Source organism: Glycine max, chromosome 2 (genome assembly GCF_000004515.6).
Source record: "Glycine max cultivar Williams 82 chromosome 2, Glycine_max_v4.0, whole genome shotgun sequence".
NCBI classification, from domain to species: Eukaryota; Viridiplantae; Streptophyta; class Magnoliopsida; order Fabales; family Fabaceae; genus Glycine; species Glycine max.
In genome coordinates this window covers 29,271,792-29,292,056 of record NC_016089.4, presented here as the reverse complement: position 1 = coordinate 29,292,056, position 20,265 = coordinate 29,271,792, and the positions used below count along the sequence as shown (strand labels likewise).

At 31.4% G+C, this 20,265-nt stretch overlaps 1 non-coding gene and 1 pseudogene across 1 annotated transcript; one reads left to right on the top strand and one right to left on the bottom strand.

The window, feature by feature from the left end:
- Positions 1-189: 189 nt before the first annotated feature.
- LOC100788039 (nudix hydrolase 23, chloroplastic-like) lies at positions 190-11,285 on the top strand (annotated as a pseudogene).
- A 1,759-nt stretch (positions 11,286-13,044) lies between these two features.
- Positions 13,045-13,131, bottom strand: LOC113000967 (small nucleolar RNA Z161/Z228). The gene has a single exon (XR_003266271.1). It is a non-coding gene; the product is annotated as a small nucleolar RNA Z161/Z228 (small nucleolar RNA).
- Between the last annotated feature and the right edge of the window lie 7,134 nt (positions 13,132-20,265).

The window sequence follows — 20,265 nt, the reverse complement described above, 5'->3', positions numbered from 1 at the left end:
ACCTAACTCCCGTATTCATCCAGTGTTCCACTACTCTCTTCTTAAGCCATCCCACCAAGCACCTAATACGCTTAGTCTAACTGCAGAGCTACCACCTTCATGAGTCAACAATGAACCCATTGTATCGCCTTTAGCAATCCTCAACACTAAATGGGAGTCCTCAAACGGAGCACCTAAGCTACTGGTTCAATGGAAAGGATTTCCCCTGATGATGCCTCGTGGGAATCATGGGACGATCTCAAAGCCGAGTATCACCTTGATGACAAGTTGCTTTTTGAAAGGCACCAGAATGTTATGGAAGGAACTAAACAACCTTCACCAGAAGCACAACAAGTAGAATCACAACTAGCAAACACGAATCAAAGGACAAAGAGGGTGGTGACCAAGCCACAATACCTGAAATATTTCGTGTAACTAACCCCGACAAGGGGTGCTCACCTGACAAAATTCTATTGGCCCTCAAGCACATTCTGTCTGCCATTTCTCCTTTATGGTTATTTGTCAAGATACTAGAATCTTATTTCTGTTAGTGGTAGCCCTATGCCTGTTACCAAAATTGATATAATTTTGGTTAGTAGCTCTAAATCAACAAGTCACAAGTGCTATATAAGTCATGAATCATGTAAAAGAAAGGCATAGAAATAATAAATCACTTTCCTTTTTCTCTCATCTTGGAGGAACTTAGCCCTCGAAGCCTAGGACCCCTTGAGCTGATTCTCGGCTGATAACACCCGCAGTGTCCTTTTCTTCCACCTCAAAATAAAGCATGTTATTTATTATTTAGAGAAACCCATCATTTTAGAAGAAACAGAAGTTAACAAGGAGAAATGTCACTTGTGGCTTAGATTTAGAAGTAGCCAACAAACAGATGAATCATTTGTAAATATCAATTGCCCTTTCAAATTCATGCAGTAGACAATAATTGATATAAGACGAGAAAGTGTCTTTTGGTGAAAATAATCTTACTTAAGTGGGAAATATTCTCAAAATGGTAAAGCTACCCTTTTCACACACGATAGAATTCATTATTTCACCACTTTTTTTTTCCTATACTTCAAAACATTAGATGTTCAAAAAAATTAGATGTTATTTGCACTTAATTATATTTTATATGCTTTTAATTACTGTTGAGATGACTCAATTTAATCCGCTATTCTTAATCTAGTTTGATTTTGATTTTAATGGGTTTGTATTTTTTAAAATTAGACCCGACACATTTTTTAGGACAGGTTGGAATTATATTTTAGGTTGTCTCAACTCGATTTATTGTATAAAGTATTCTCTTAAAAAAAGTATTTTTTTAAAAAAAATATTATAAAATATACTTTAATTTAAGTTTTACAATTATTTTATTCTATGATTTAGTTGTATATAATAATAAGATGATATATTTCATTAAAAAGTTAGATTAATCCAATATTGTCTAATATTTTGACTCGTGATCGGGGCAGGTTCGAGTTTAAATAAATGACTCGATTGAAATTTTGGGTAGGGTAGAGGCAACAATGTACTCTTTCGACTCATCCCTTATTTAATATTTAATATTGTATTTTACAGGATAGATATTTATTTTATAATAATTAAAATTTATCATAAATTAATATAGTTAAATATATAAAATATATTTTGAAATTATTATTAATAATTTAAATTATGATATGAAATTATTTTTAACTATTGAAAATTAATCTAGAGGTAGAGATAAAAGAGAGTAAATTGATTTAGATAGACTACTAACAGGATAAAATATACATGTAAAGATAATTTGAGAATAGTTTGAAGAGGTTAAGAAGTGAAATATTTGTTACACTAATGTGTAAAATGCATTTCTAAATATGAGAAAATAAATATTGAATATAAGTAATTCAGAGAATAAGAAAGTTGTGTATTTTAATTTATATCATAAAATAAATAAATAATAATAATTCGAAGAGAATTGCCTGGAGGGAAAATTTTCCAAGTATACTTATTTTTAAGTTTTAATTACCTATTTAATCTTTATAATTTTTAAATTTATCTCTTTTAATGCTTATAGTTATTAAGCTGGTTTTTTAGTCCTTAAAATTTATATTTTAATTTTCAATTGATTTATCATTAAAATTCCTTTAACTAATGCAATTAAATTTTTTTAAAGATAAAGATCTTTTGAGAATTAAGATGTAAATTTTAGGAACTAAAAGAATTTACTTATTAAATTCTAAGGATTACAAAATTTAGTTAAGAACTAAAAAAATAAATTTGAAAACTATAAATTAAATCTTTTTTTAGTAATAAAAAAAGAAAACTAAGATAAATTTAGCGTGTCGTCGCCATCATATTTATTGCTCAAATGTCATTGTCATTTTCTGTCCGAATGAATTGACTTATCCGCTGTTGAAATTTCAACAGAACAAATCTTCACGGTTCAAAATATTTTTTTACACATTAAAATCTATATAACAAAAATGTAAGTTTGTAAACTTTAAATGGTGGAATATGGAACTACATGACCCTAAAGTTATATCACAACTGTAGAGAATGGCTTTCCTTTTTGGTCACCTCTGCAAATGCTTCAGCTCTTTGACAACTTGGGTTGTTAATCTGCGTTTGTTGTTTAACATTGGTAACCGTGTACAAATAAGATAAAATTGCATTTTTTATCTCCCAATTTATCTTTAGTTTCGGATTTGATCCTCCAACAATTTAATTCACAAATTGGATCTTTCTATTTTATAAAATTGTGTAATGTTGACCCTTAGGCCACAATTGGACATTAATCATTAGCAAGTGACGTTGACGGTTACGTGTCACGTTCTTATTGGATGATAAGTGTTACGTGTCATGTTCTGATTTGATGTCAACTCCATGAAAGATGAAATGCATTGTTGTTTTCATTGACAAATCAGAACATGACACATGACGGTCATCATCCAATAAGAACGTGACACGTGACCGTCAATATTCCTTTGTAACGATCAACGTCCAATTGGTCTGAGGGACCAATACTGCACGATTTTATAAAATAGGAAGATCTAATTCCTGAATTAAATTACTGGGGGGCCAAATCCGAAACTAGAAATAAATTGGGAGACCAAATTTACAATTTTGCTTACAAATAAAGTGTTGTCCTCTTCTGTTTCAATCTCATCATGGATTCTTCTTCTTATCACTCTCCCCCATCATCACTTCATTCTTTTGTAAGTTACTTTAACTATTACATTTCTTTCTCTTTTTTTTTATATTTTTTATTAATAGACTTGTTAAGTGAATTATAATAATAAATATCCCACTTGGTTGTTTTAATCATAACAAATCTTTGGTTCCAAACTATTGAAAATCAATCCTCATATATTCTTTAATGTGTTCCACTATCTATTCTCTACTCTACTATGCTTCTAAGTTTTAATTATTTTTCTTATAAATTGGATTTGAGCCTAATTTAACTCAAAAGGTTATCTCATTGGGTTAGAGTTAACCCCATTTGTCTACGCTGTTTTGGTGACATTACTTGTCAATTGAGATCTTCAACAAATTTTACTTACATTTATATGTTTTGAGTGAGGGCAGGACACAACGGTAAAGTTGCACCTTGGTAACCAGTTGATCATGAATTCAAATTCATAAATAGTCTCTTTGCATATGCAAGAGTAACCCATACCTTCTCTCATAGCTAGGAGTTTTCTCGCATTGGGGTACTTTAGTTTTATACATTTGAAGAGTGTGCAAGATTTGAGATCTTTTTGGATGTGGTTGGTATTTAGTTGTTAGTGGTAGATAGATGAGTAATACTACTACTTTAAATATTATAGTTGCGTTATGGATTGGCTTTTGAATTTTGATGTTATAAGAATGTCCCTTTTATCGATTTTCCATGGTCTCAATTAGAAATATGTCTTGACACTAAGTCAAAATCTTAAAATTATAGATCCCTATACGTTCTTCAAATTTTGTCACCATCTATTTATAGCTACTGGTCTTATAGTTGAGTACCATTACAATGTAGGGAGATGTTCAAAACGTTAAGTTCTGTCAGTGGTGTGGTGGTCCAACGAAGCATGAAATACCGGAAGAAAGGTTGAGAGTTATATGTACAAGTTGTGGGAAGATTACCTATCAGAATCCAAAAATGGTAAGTGGCTAAAATATCACAGGAGCTTCTAATTAATTCAATAAGAATGTCATCATTTCTCAAATGTATGGATAATTTACATAATATTGTTACTGGTGATAAGGAGAATATGAGATGTGTGTGGCAGTTGTGCAAGTAGAATATGAAATGAAATAAGGAGGTAAAATGAATCCAATTTCTTCCATAGTTAAAATCAACTCAATGCACCCCACTTATGGAGAAGTTAAATGAGAAATTTTTTGAAAAGTTGAGGTACCTGATTTGACTTTAACTTCCGTAAAAAGTTTGATTTATTTTAATTTTTCCCTCTAAAAGTGCTTGTGGAGAAGTTTAACCAAATTAAGCTATACTTTTTTAGATAAATAATCTCACTTGTATGAGGAAAAAATTATGATAATAGTTGTATATTATTTATTATAGCAATTAATACTTTCTTCTGATCATGACATGCATTTGGATGGCAAAGTAGGTAGTTGGTTGCCTCATTGAACGATAAGAAGGTCTTCCTTTGCAAGCAGAAGATTGAACCTTCTTATTGTGATATCCTCTACCCCAACATACATATAAATAAATAAAATATATAAAAAATACAAATAAACAAATTTACGTGGATAAAAAGTTCAGATTCACTTTATTATTATCAAATTAAAAGCATATTTGGCTCAGAATAAGATCGTCAAAGTTTACAAAGGAAATTTTGTTAAATCGGTGAGGTAAAATAAAATAAAATAACATCATGCAATTAAAATAAAAATCCGTTTCCAGTGTCACATCCTATCAAAGCATCACTTCTAACGTCCTTTACAAAGTTTTTTAAAGTCATCCACGTAGTCATTCTCCCACAAACACAAGGTCCGAGATCATCATTGGATCCAAACATAAATAACACACAGGGAGTGAGTTATCACATTTCTAAAAAACAAATAAACAAAGACATAATCAAAATAAATTATGAAAGTATTTATAACATAGTTCAACTTAATGCAATCCACATCACTTCACCACTTTATCATTTAAAATTCATTTTTCAATCACCAATCACAATACACGTGAATCACACACTCTGGTCAAGACGTAATAACACTCATCAATTTCATAATAGACAATTAACAAATGTTATATAACAATTATAATAAGACTCACACCTATATGCAATGTGGTATCATGTCACTCAAAAACCACCTTGGGGTGCTTAGGAGTACATAAGGCCTACACTCTGAAAAATATGTTAGGAACTCACCTTCCTACCATAATAATGTATGTGAGGATGAATTACAAATTAGAGCCCCTAATGGCCAAGGGAATGGGTATGATTGGGGTAACTAACTGCTAGCATGGCCATAGGTGAAATTCTGATGTAAACCAAAGAAAAATATAAAATGAGAGAAGAGTAGTAAGAGAAAGTAATGATGTTGTGAATAAGGTGAGGATTGGAGAAATTGGCCCCTCTCAAATTCTGTGTTAGTGGTATCTCTTTCCTTCATATCACTCTCGTAATCCGTTGTGAATCCATCTATATCATCACTGAAATCACATTGATATCGATGGTTATTGTGAAATATTATTACATACACTTTTCTGTGTGATCTGATCCAGTATCACATTTTTTTTCTCTGAAATCTGTATTAAAACAAAAAATGCTAATAAATTTCTCTGCACGGTGAAGATTAGTTTCATATTTTGGTGTCAACAAGGACACTTCCTGATGGTTATTTAGAAATTGGAGAGTCGGCTATGGAAGGTGCTATCAGGGAAACACGGGAGGAAGCCAATGTTGACGTGGAAGTGATTTCTCCCTTTGCTCAATTGGATATTCCTTTAATTGGCCAAGTAAGCAAGAATCATGCATTTCTTTTCTTTTTTTTCTCTTTTTTGTCAATCATCTATGTAACTAGAGATTTTTGGTCATGATTATGGCATCTTAGCAAGGTTGAAGAAACCTCACTTTTCACTTGGTCCAGAATCATCAGAATGCCAGCTTTTCTCACTCAATGAAATACCCTACAGTTCTTTATCTTTTTCATCAATGGTTGTTACTTTAAGTTTGGTATGGTTCAGATACTTGAACATTTTTTTTAGCTTTTGGGTTTTTTTTTTCTACTCATAATTTATCTTATGGTGTTTTCTCATGGCTGTAGTATGTTGAGGATATGAAGGAAGGAGGAAAGCCTAAATTCCATTATGTTACCATTATCAAAAGGTATTTCCATCTTAAGTATAGAATATCTATCTATTTATCTATTATCTATAATATATAAAAGCGGAGTGCGAATTGTGGTATAGACATTTTAGCTACTTGACTTGATTGACATACCTTTTGCCACATCAGTATTTTGTCATTTCTGTCATATTTTGATTCAGTCCTTCACTTCCTCTCTAGGAGTTTACCCACATTTCTTTGATCAATCCTTTACTGAATGTTGGGAGCATATATTTTTCCCAAATAACCTATTGTCAACTAGTATAATAAGACTCATTCCATACCTCTCTGTGTTCCAAACTACAGAGGTAAAAAAATGTGTAATAAATTTCTCTAGGATTTGATGAGATCAAATCATTTGTTGGACATTTTAGTGTAATTGATCTCTTTATTATGTTAAAATAAGAGTGCACGCTTATTTTAATATAATAACGAGATGTTCGGTTTAGGCAAATTTTGGAAGTTACATGGAAATTATTAAAACTTCCATCAACGGTTGGAAGTTACATGGAAGTTACTAAAACTTCCATCAACGGCAGTTTTTAAAAAGAAAAAAACTTCCATCAACTGCCAAAAAGCACCTGTTCTTTGACCATAAAGAATCATTCTGGTTCAGAAAGCATAACGGGTGACAAAACATACAAGACCAAAACAAAATTCTTGAATTATAATCTTCTGATTTTATCCGATTGAACAATTTTGGTTGAACCCCGAAATTTGATTCAATCTGAAAGTGTTATACACGACTTCAGATTTATCCAATATCATCTCGATTTTCAAATTAACCAACAAAAGATTGAATCAAATTTTTTCGAGATGACGAACGATAGTTTGAAGATGACAAGCAAGTTTGCGAAGTTGGACAAGTTTGAAGGACAGGATTTCAGAAGATGACAAAAGAAGATGCACTTTCTCTTGACAACATTGAAGGTGGTGTATGTGCTGAGTACACCAATGTCGGTGTTTATGGAAGACGAAACTCTGGATCAAACAAGGAAGCGTTCGAAATGGGAGAATAACGATTACATTTGTCGTGGACACATTCTGAACGGTTTGTCTGACTCTCTCTTTGATATTTATCAAAATGTTGAGTCTGCTAAGGAATTATGGGACTCTCTTGAATCCAAGTATATGGCAGAAGATGCCTCAAGTAACAAATTCTTAGTTAGTAATTTCTTTAATTACAAAATGATTGATTCGAGGTCTGTTATAGAACAATATAATGAAATGCTGCGGATTTTGGGTCAGTTTACTCAACATGATTTGAAAATGGATGAATTCATTGCAGTTTCATCTATAATTGATAAACTGTCTTCTTCTTGGAAAGACTTCAAGCATACCTTGAAACATAAGAAGGAAGAGTTGACTCTGGTTCAACTCGGTAGTCATTTCATGATTGAGGAGTCGCTGAGGGCTCAGGAAATTGACAAAGTCAATGATAAAAACGTAGCAGGTTCATCTTCCGTTACTATGATAGAGGAAAGTGGAACAGTTAAGCAAAATTACAAGGCTAAAGGTAACAAACGAAAATTTCAAGGAAATAAGAACAAAGGTCCAAACAAACAGACAAAATTGTCATGTTGGAAGTGTGGGAAACCTGGTCATTTAAAGAGGGATTGCCGGGTGTTCAAAGGAAAGAACAAGGCTGGTCCAAGTGGGTCTAATGATCCTGAAAAGCAACAAGGTCAGATTGTAGTGAATAATTTTAATTCGAATACGAATTCAAATTATGTATCACTAATATCTGATGCATTCTATGTGCAGGATGATGACGTTGCTTGGTGGTTTGATTCGGGAGCAACAAGCCATGTGTGCAAAGATCGTCGTTGGTTCAAGGAATTTAGACCAATCGATGATGACTCTATTGTGAAGATGGGCAATGTTGCAATTGAACCAATCCTAGGATTAGGTTGTGTGAATTTAGTTTTTACTTCCGGAAAAAGTTTGTATTTGGATAATGTCTTATTTGTACCTGGTATTCGTAAGAACTTATTGTCTGGTATGTTTTTAAATAATTGTGGTTTCAAGCAAGTACTTGAAAGTGACAAGTACATCTTGTCAAGACATGGTTCGTTTGTTGGATTTGGTTATCGTTGTAATGGAATGTTTAAATTAAACATTGATGTTCCTTTTGTTCATGAATCTGTTTGTATGGCCTCATGTAGTTCTATAACTAATATGACAAAATCAGAAATTTGGCATGCTAGATTAGGACATGTTCATTACAAAAGATTAAAAGATATGTCAAAAACAAGTATGATTCCTCCTTTTGATATGAACATTGAAAAATGAAAAACTTGCATGTTGACCAAGATCACTAGGAAACCTTTTAAGGATGTTAAAAGTGAGACTAAAGTCTTAGACCTTATTCATAGTGATTTGTGTGATTTGCATGCTACTCCATCATTAGGTCATAAAAATTTCTTGTTACTTTTATTGATGATGCATCAAGGTATTGTTATGTATATTTATTAAATACAAAAGATGAAGCTCTTGATAAATTTAAAATTTATAAGAAAGAGGTAGAACTTCATCAAAATGGGCTAATCAAAACTCTTCGTACAGATAGGGGAGGTGAGTATTATGATCCGGTTTATTTTCAATCTACTGGAATAATACATCAAACTACAGCTCCCTATACACCACAACAGAATGGTGAAGCCGAAAGGAAGAATAGAACCTTGAAAGAAATGGTGAATTCCATGTTATCCTATTCGGGTTTAAGTGAAGGATTTTGGGGTGAGGCTATGTTGACAGCCTGTTACTTGTTGAACCGAATTCCTAACAAAAGGAATAAGGTTACCCCATATGGGGACACCAAATTTGAGTTATCTCAAAATTTGGGGATGTAGGTGCGATAGTCAGGCTACTTTGTCTAGACACTTGGATGTTAGACACAACATGGTTCGGGAGTTAATCATGCATAGTGTGATATCAGTGGAGTTTGTGAGAACTCAGCATAATTTGGCCGATCATTTAACCAAAGGGTTAAGTAGAGATCTCGTGAAAAGGTCGGTTGTGGGATTAGGATTAAAGTCCATCTGAAATCTCTTATGTTAAGATACCTAATTCCCATCTAATATGACATTAGGTGCTAAATTCAATGTGGAAAGCTTAACATGTAGAGATTGGAACACATCATCGAAAGTATCCCAAAAGGTATGTGTTCGGTTCTGTAAGTTAAGGAGGTTGAAGTATAACTTCTCAATGGTTCTTTTGAAAAATTGCATTTGCAGGTGCAAGAAAGAAAAGGACTACCTATATAAGCATGAACTTTAGCCGCTTCAAGAAGCTGGGACTTGGCTTTGATATGCTTATGAAGGATAGGGACACAGGCTAGTAAACTAGTGTCGAGCAAGAGTAATGTTATAAACTATTGTGCAGATTATCTTCATGTATTCATTATGAATAGAAAGGGTTCAATCCATAGTGACACCCTGATATTCGAATATTTGAAACGTGTAATTTGCTAAGATGAAATTCAATCGTCACGATATTTCATTTATGCAGTAGTTTGTTGTATGTTATGACTTTGGTGATTTGATCGGTAATTACACTAAAATGGGGGAGGTTTGTTGGACATTTTAGTGTAATTGATCTCTTTATTATGCTAAAATAAGAGTGCACGCTTGTTTTAATATAATAACGAGATGTTCGGTTTAGGCAAATTTTGGAAGTTACATGGAAGTTATTAAAACTTCCATCAACGGTTGGAAGTTACATGGAAGTTACTAAAACTTCCATCAACGGTTGGAAGTTAAACTTCCATCAACGGTTGGAAGTTACATGGAAGTTACTAAAACTTCCATCAACGGCAGTTTTTAAAAAGAAAAAAACTTCCATCAACCGCCAAAAAGCACATGTTCTTTGATCATAAATAATCATTCAGGTTCAGAAAGCATAACGGGTGACAAAACATACAAGACCAAAACAAAATTCTTGAATTATAATCTTCTAATTTTATCCGATTGAACAATTTTGGTTGAACTCCGAAATTTGATTCAATCTGAAAGTGTTATACACGACTTCAGATTTATCCAGTATCATCTCGATTTTCAAATTAACCAACATCATTATATATCCATATCCTTATTTAGACAACAAAATGTTCTGTATATGTTGGGACAAAGAAGAAATTTTTTGTTAAAGACACTTAATTTAGTTTTAAAATTAGTCAGAATGGAATTTTAATTTACGTCTTATGTTAGGTTAACAGTTATAACATTAAAAAGAAATTTAAGCATCTTCCTAACAATTAAAATTCAAGTACATATCTAGTTTTCCTAAAAAAAAGTCCATCATTTTACTTTGTCTGCTTTGAGGGAAGAAAGCCCCTTCAACATTTTAAAAAGTAATTGTACTTCTGTTTAGGAATAATTCTGTTAGCCAGCTTAACTACACACATCTCAACTAGTTGGTGGTTCATGTCTGTGAATTTCTTCTTGTTCTGGGATAGATGTTATAAAAACTTATAAATTAAGTGGGACAGAAAACATTTGGTAATCCTTGTGTGCGTTTTAGAGCTGCTATGCAACTCCTGATCTTTCTGTGATCTCATGTTTGTACAAGGCTTGCTTAAGCTGTTGAATATTTCTACGATGTAGCTACAGCTACCTACACCTTTTGGTGCTCTAATGTTTAATTTTATTCTGGTGGTTGTTGTTAGGCCTGGTACTAGTGCTTCTGATATTCATGCCTATACCCTGGATCACGTGATATGAAAGATCCAAAAATTACTGACTTAAGCTCACCATTGTTGCAAGATTGATGGGCAATGGCAGCAAGAAAGACATGTGCCTGTTGCTTGATGCAATGTTGCAAGTCATGATCACCCCCTCCCTCTTGATGTATTATATCAGAATAGATTGTTGTAAGTTGTCAAAAGTGCTTATTTTTCTAGATATTTGATTTGATGCCCAATACATCAGAACTTAAAAGCTTTTTTCCTGTGTGCCAATTTTCTTTGTCAACCTCCTTGATGCAATGATGATGTGCAGAACTATACAATTTATAATCTGAAAGATGAACCAAAAACCATATACTTCCATTTGTTTTCATGAAAGTTTGATTGTTGACTAAGTTCTGTTTGTCCTAATTGTTCTTAGCTCCTTTTGTTGTCATGGTTGTTTGTAAAATAAGAAGAGATGACTAATTTTACAATTAAAAATAAATGAGAACACAAAAAACACTAGTCAGATACCCAACACAAAAAAACCCAGTGTAAAGCAGGCTACTAAGCAATTTGGCGACTGCAACGGTTTTGTTCATTTCAGACACTAAATATAAACTATATATATAAAAAAAAAGAGGAATGATCTAGAGAATAAAACATTGAAAGAGAATGAGAGGGCAGCGGTAAAAGGATTGGCACTATGTGACAGAGGTTGAATCTGGTTTGCCCTCCAATTTTGGCACCTACTCGTAGGGCAAGAAAGTGCTTACCTATCATGACCCTCAATCTACAAAGCCAAGGCATATTTTACCTCTCCCCTTCCCTTCTCTTTAAATTTTCTTTTTCAACGTTTTTTCTCTCTTGATCTGTCAAATCCTCTTTCATTGTTTGGAATTTTATAATTACTGTGTCCGAACATACCCTTTACCGTTGCTAAGTGCTTAGTACCATTTCACATTGGGTTTTTTGTGTTAAAAAGATTTGGCCAGTGTAATTTGTGTTCTCATTTGTTTTTGTTTGTGAAATTAACCTATTCTCCTTGCTTTACCAAGAACATGACAAGGAGCTGAAGAACGATTAGGACAATCACAAACTTAGTCTATAATCAACTTTCATGAAAACAACAAATGCAAAATTTAATTTCTTTAAATATTCAACCTATCCACATGCACCCAACTTTTGCTTTTCCAAAAGTGATGCAAAATATTGAAGTGATGCTGCTCGGATTTGAACACAAGACCTCTAAGCTTTGCCTCCACTGTCATATTCATACGTTATTTGGTTCAACATTAAATTGAACCGACGCACATTTTTCATGTACGTTTTTGTGAGAAATGAAAATTCATAACTTTTAATTTAACTGTCATTTGAGGAATTCCAAATGGTAAACCAAACACGCTATCTTGAAAAGTTCCTGTAGTTACAGATAACCCAGTAACTGAATAATCAAGTTTGAAAAATTCATGTAGTTACAGATAACCCAGCTACTCAATAATCAAGTTTGAGTCAATAATCAGTCCAATTCTAATAAATCCTTAATCCAGATAGTCACGTTGAACAGAAAAACATAAATTTTTATGCCAAAAAACAAGGTATAAATGCACCAGACACAAATGAGTAAAATATAATTTACGTTTAAAACAATACTAGTACTTTTTAATTTTGCTACAACCCTTCAATATTCTAATAATACCTGCGTCTGATTTATATCCCAATTTAACTTAGAAAAACAATCATGGAATAAAACATCAAATCAAACTAATGTTTCCTAGAGCAAAAATTATGACAAGTTTCCTTTATTTTATTCTTTGAAATGGATCATACCAAGTTCCAACCAATTCATATTTTTCAAAGACTAAGATGGTGTATTTTTTCTTAAAAAGTAAAACAATATTTATTAAAATTAAGAAATTATAAACGCACAATTTCCCAAAATCAAGAAAAATCATCAATAACTCACAATTCCTTGCCTTCAATCCAGAGGCAAAAAACATCCACAGTATTAAAAAAATTGAAATTGAAAACTGTTTTTGCAGCCGAAAAGAATATAAGAAGGTAAAAGAAAACCATCAGAAATAGAGGATCATTGCATCAAGAAAATCTCAGACGACCGTCGTGAGTAATTGTAAATCCAAATTCATCATATGGTTTTCAAACTAAACAAGAACATTCGAAATTGAATAAAATTAACGACAACAAGCACTGAAAACCAAACAGAAACCTAAGCCGCACAACGTAGTTTTGGCACTTAGAGATTCGAATGAAAGAGACGATGAAATTGAGTAGAATTAACGACAATAAACACTGAGTGAACCAAACAGAAACCTAAGCTGCACAACGTAGTTTTAGTAATTAGGGTTTCGAAAGAAAGAGACGATGCGAAGACCGATTCAACGAAGGCATTTAAAGGGGAGGAAGGGAGGGATTAGGGTTGGGAGGGAAAGGGAATGCTTGGTGTTTGTATTGACGATTTTACCCTTATCTTTCAAGGCCCAAAGACGATTTGAGCCGGTCACCAGGGTTCATGGGCCTTATCATTGTTGAATTTTCTTACTTATAGTATTTTTTTAGCATTGTAGGCAGACATATTTCAGTATTATAATAAGAAAATATCTAAGTTTAATAATTAGTAAAATAGAAAGTTAGTCTTAATTTTATTTACTTTGTATTTTAAAAAGGTTTATATTAGAAATCAATGAAAATGAAATCTTTGAATTCTTTGTTATTTGAACGCTTTGAGTACAAAGTTTTAAAATTAAGAAATAAAATTAAAATAAAATAAAATAACATTTTTATAGTTAAAAGTAAAAAAGAAAATTATTGACTTAAAAAAATTATTTAAATGCCACTTTTTTGTAGTGTGCGGTGTGCGGGATTTGTTTGTGGATATTAAGGGAAAATTTTAATGGTATTAGAATCTTGATTTCTAGAAGATATTAATAAGGAGTTTTTTGTGAGATCAGAAAAAGATAAATTTAAAAATAAAAATTGATAAAAATAAAAACAAACATATGTGTTGTTTTTAATATGTGAGAATTATAAAACTATATCCGAGGTTTATAATAACTCGTGAAAAACAATTGATCTAGACAATTTTGACACATGTAATGTTGTTAATGAAAGTAAATTAAGGGATAAAAAATAGACGTTGCTAATTGCTTCCTTAACGTAACTGAGAAGATTGTCTCAATGTTATCACAAAACTACCCATGTTATATATTGGCATTGGTGTTCACCTAGTGGGTTACCACATTTATTGCTTCTATACATTGTTGGCAGAAATAGAAGAAAACAACCATGGCATCCATCTTAAATTTTGCTAAAAGTGTAGCGAATATGTAACCAATTCGAATGGTTAACCTTGCATGCGTCCAATATCAACAAATAGATGAAGAAATAAAAAAAAAAAAAACAAATATGAGGTAGAAAAAGAAGTAAAAAGTTTAAGGGTTCTCTAGATTAACAACGATAAGAAACCAACATGATCTTTAAATCTATGATCCTCATAAATAATAAACAAACAGTGTATACTTTTCTCCACAGTGAGACTTATCTGGTGTACTTTGATTTCATCAGAAGAGGAGAGAAACAAGATTTCACTATCTTGACTATTATTTGTGTTTCTCTACGTTTGTGATAGATTAGAGAAAACACTTTCTGTCAAGAAGGCGACCTTATTTCACGTTAGTGGATATTAATCCCTTTTTAAATTACTCCCATCAAGTAGCAGTTACTTTTAGAAACTTTCCCTATTTAACCCAATTACAATTTAGTCTCTAATTATTAATTATTTATTTATTAATCCCTACATAAGTCACATGCTTCTCACATGAGACATTAATTCTCATTTTTCCACTTGGCTCATGGGACATTATTAAATATTATGGACTAAATAAATAAATAGATTAAATTAACATAATGCGCATTAAAATGACTAAATAGTTCTATACATTGGATACATCATAATTTCGTGATTAAGAATAGAATCAATTCGAGTCATGGCGGTTGTACATCACTTAATCGACATAATCCCTTCCATGTACTGGTCTTCTCCTTAATATGACCATTAGTTAATAGTACATAATTGGTCCAACATAATGTCTTTATTCAAGACAAAACCTCTTAACATTACTCTAACAAAAATATGCATGCAAACATAGAGAACAAGTAACCAGAAACATATAATAATTGAGTTTAGAGTGTCACTAAAATGCATAAGATAAATTACACTTAATGATCATCAATAACAATAATGCTCATACTTTCAACATGTTTTATAAATGTCTTGGGCGGTAATCTCTTTGTCAATCTGCCCCTTTTTCCTTGTTTTTTTAACGTTGCAAAAGTTGGTGAATGTGACAAGTATATAACACATATACCTAATGTATCTTATCTCCGACATTTGGGAAAATTATCATTTCGAGAGTGTAAGAATTTATCTACAATCCACTATTCTGCTGAGCTCTTGGAAAAACTTAAAATCTTGGACGCCTCTGAATCCCACAAGCTGAAGAGTCTTCCACCCCTCCAATTGACCTCTGTTGAACAACTCAAACTTTGGAACTGTGTCAGTCTTGAGAGTTTTCTATAAATATTAGAAAAGATGGAAAATATAACAGAACTCACGTTGTCAGGAACTTCTATAGGAGAATTCCCACTTTCATTTCAAAATCTTACTCGGCTTAAAGAATTAAGTCAGGGTGTTTCTCTTAGATTGCAGACAATTTGCCTTATGCTTCCATTTTGATCCGGGTCATTTCCAGGACCGTATCTAGAAATTTCGGGGTCTTAGGTGGAAATTAAGACAGAAGACTTTTTTTTTAAAAAAAAAAAAAACAGGGGCTATGTTATAATATTAATATAGACTAATAATTTTTATGTTATTTTTCTTAATTTTTGAGCTACAAAATTATTTATTAAAGTTTTATAATCAAGTAACTCTAATACCTTATTCTCAATAGATAACATAGCTAGTTCATTCAATCTATCTTGTAGCATGGTTGATATCAAATATGATTTAATTAATTTTAATTTTAAAAATCTTCTTTTAGCAGTCGCAACAGTTACATGTAATGTTAATAGTATCCTATAAGTAATGTATGTATTTGGAAAAAACCTAACCTTTTTATATTGTTCAATATTTTTAATGGTGCGTTAATTTCATTTGTTAAAACTTCTTTCAATAACTTTAATTCTGAAAACAAATCAAGACCATCATCAGAATGATCCTCAAAACTCAAAATCTTTTCAAGATTGATGTAATATTTTTTCAATTAATTCATCTTCACTCAAAGTTTTAAATTTATTTGAATCAAATAAAAATATAAACATGTTTTCATATTCTAAAAATTATTCAAATCGACTCTCAATAGAAGACATAAACTGATCTAATATATACAAAAAATAATCAACGCAAAAAGAATCTTCAACAGAATGAGCTATCTTATCACTAACAAGGTCATCAAAATGTTTTTTTCTTATGAATCTTATGTTTTTCATTGAACTTGGACTCTATATCCATTTCAATAGTTATTTCTTTGGTGGATTCTAATGCAAGTGGAAAACCATTTTCCCTATAATTTTTCAAATAAGTTATAAGGCCTCTTAAGTGATCTATAGTAACATCTATATGCATATATTTAGATTTCATGATCTTACTTACAAAATTCACAACAAAAACTATGTCATACCAAATATTCATTCCCAATAAAAATTCAAAATTCTCCATCTCATAAGTTGCTAAACATATGCCTTCACTCTTTATCTTAGGATCTTCACTAGTTTTTGATAATTGAACAAGTGCATCCTTATTTTTGGTGTTTGAAACTTTATGGCTTTGACACTTTCAATTCTACATTCCCATCTAGTTTGAGATAGTGATTTAACTGAAAACTTAGATATATTTTCTTGTAAGATTTTCCACTGTTTGGTCAAAAAAGCAAACAAAGAATAAAGGCGTTGCAAAACTCCAAAAAAAAAAAAGAAACAACTCTTGTACATGAATTGTCCATATCACCTAGAACTAAATTCAAATTATGACAATCGCAAGGGGTATAATATGCTCTAGGGTTTATGTCTAGTAATCTCTTTTGTACTCATTGATTTTTATCTTTCATATTAGACCCGTTATCATACCCTTGACCCCTTATATCATTAATATCAATGTCATATTTTTTTAATGCCCGAGTAAGTTCCTAAAAAGACCTTTTCATGTTGTTTCATTGACTTGTAAAAACTCTAAAAAGTATTCTTCTATTTTGATGGAACAACTGAAAGTATCAACACACCTCAAGAATGATAGAAAAATATTTTGCATCTTTAACTTTTTTTAGTGCAATATTTTTTATTTGAGAAGCTAATAATTCTATAAGTTCATTATGTATAGTCTTACTCAAGTAATGATTATGAAGGTCACTGTTTTTTATACACTTAACATGCTCTTGTGTAACTGGATCAAATTCCGCTAACACGCTTAACAACTCAATCAAACTCAAAAAGTTTCCATTGCCTTTTTGGTATATTTTTCATTTGTTCCACGAAAAGCTAAATTGTTTTTAGAAATATATTTAATTATAGTTCTAGTCCTTATCAAAACCTTCTCCCAATGTTCCTTCTCCTTATTAATTTATTCTTGGATTTCCTTATCAATTGTATTTTTCTTTCTCAATCTTGTTTCTAATTCGATCCATTTATCCATATTAGTTACATGTTCATCACTTGTTTCGTGACTCTTAAGCTTGGAACCAATATTTTTTCAATCTCTAGTACCTTCATTAACTAATTGATTAGCAATACAAACACTACTTTTTGAGCAAAACAACTTGTAGCAAAAACAATACACTTTATCTAAATCCTTTGAATACACTATCCATCTTCAATCATATTTTTCTTCATTTGGCATTACTTTTTGGTAGTAAAATGAAGAAAAATGTCTATTGTTTTCATCTTTTGGATACTGCATATCATTATATCTAATTGGACCATTGTCAACAATTAAATCTCTAAAGTTTTCATCAATATTTTTCCATTGTCTTGGATCATAAATATTTTTAAGAACTTCATTTGATGTACTATTGAGCTCCTTATTTGTTTCTAAACTATCTTCTTGTAAATTTTCATTATCCTCTTGTTCTTGACTAGGATTAGGACTATTTATATTGTTAAGATTTTCTACCTCTTGAATGTTTTCATTATCAATATTTTGTTCTACCGTATTAATATTATTTGGAATTTCTAGAGGAGAATTTTCTGTCATATTTGTATGTTAGTTGTAACATCCTTTTTATGAATAATAACAAATTTATGAAGAACATCTTGTTGAGATTGAATCAATTATTCAATTCTTCTTTTTTTTCAATTTTTCAAAACCAGATGCATACTTTCTATTTGACATATTTTACTGATAGACTAAAATAAAAATAACAAGCAAAATTATTTTAAAATTTAAAGAAGATAATAATGAAACAATAAAACCTGGAAAGTAAAAAATTAAATTCGTGAATGAAAATTTCTTTAAGCTATGATTATGCTCTGTCACATCTACGAGTATCCAAAATCCAAACGATAGTGACAATCACTTTGCTTGCACCTACAACGATAAACAATAAAAAAATGAGATGTAACAATTGTAATTTGTTAATGTTCATTCAATTCAATCAATTGCTTTATAAATTAAAATGCAAAAACAAATGAGTGAAATGATCAAACCAGTTGAGAATTTGAGATGCTAGCAACATTTGTGAGTATTCTCTTCTCGTCACTTGGATATGGAGTATTAGAGTTGGTCACTTGGTATGGGGTATACCAATTCACCAATTAGAATATGATTATATGAAAGTCAAAAAGTCAAATAATTGCTAGAATGTAGTAGTAGATAATTGAGAATAGAGAGAATGAGAATGAGAGAGACTAGAGAGGAAACATAGAGGTTTATCCAAAAATGATGTTTCTTTTTCAAAAGAAAATTGAATTGCATTAACGTTGGAACCGTACAAGTAGCCAATAAAAATTATATGCTCAACTACTAAGAAATTTATTGAGTCATTCTTGAGTGACTTTTCATTTATAAAAACTAAAAAATGGACTATGGACTTTTAAAAAATAATTTGTATTAATAATACTATAAAAAAATTAGGGGTCTTATAAATTTGGGAGCTCTAGGCCATGACCTTAGTTGCCTTGTTGAAAGTCTGGCCCTGGTTGTAACATCCCATTTTTCGTAAATTAATTTTTAAAAAATTGTTATTTATAAATAAATAGAGTTTTAAAAAATATAATGAGACTTTTGTAATTAAATAAATAAGGAGAAATAATTTTATTAATTAAAATAATGGTTTAAAAAAATATTTTATTTATTCATTTGATAGGGAATAAGATAGAGTTCTTTTTTATAAAATAATAAAAATAAATAAATAGAGTAAATAATAAGTTGTAAGTATCTTAACTATAAATAGAGACGTATTAGGTCAGTTTTCACACTGATGATGCCTCCTCTTACTCTCAATTTCGTTTTTCCCTCTCCTCCTCCCAAAATCCTCTCTTTTCTCGCATACCACCAAACCTATCTCAAGAAAATGAAGATCTCAGACTCATTCACTTGGATCGTTGTGAAATTTATGCACCAGGTTCACAACTCAATTCCAAGCCTTTTCGTCGTTGGGAATTACGAAAAGATGTCGAAGCTGACAGAAATATCCTTCGCATTGTAACTTTTTCTTTCCCGTAAAAACCCAGAACTGTCTCGGTAAAACTACAATCCAAAACTCATTAACTGTTGGATTGTCGTGAAATTTTTATATGCAGTTCATTATTTAACTCCACACAACTTCACCGTTGGGATTTACAAAAAAATGTCTGTGAAAGGAGAAAGATGCATCCTACGTAGGACCATGGAATGGAGGCTTCAATTCCTTCTCCTTCTCTCTAACGTTTGGGAACCCTAACAGAGCAACTGGAGGAGGAGCTCTAGAGAACACCATAAACGCCACAATTGATAACGGAGAACACATCGAGGTAAGGGATGAAATTATTCACAATTGGAGATTAGTGAGAACATGTGTAGGAATCCTTAGAGTATCAATTGGAATGAGTTTTGAGATATTTCTGTAATTTTTTATTTTATCCTTATAATTATAACTATGAATTATATATGTTTGATGAACCAGTTGATGTTCCAATGAGAAATTGCTGTGAAATTGATGTGTTCTTGTGTTAAGTGTGAACTCTTAAAAAATTGAGCTCTTTATATTAACGTGAATTATATTCTAAATAATCTTATTCAATGAC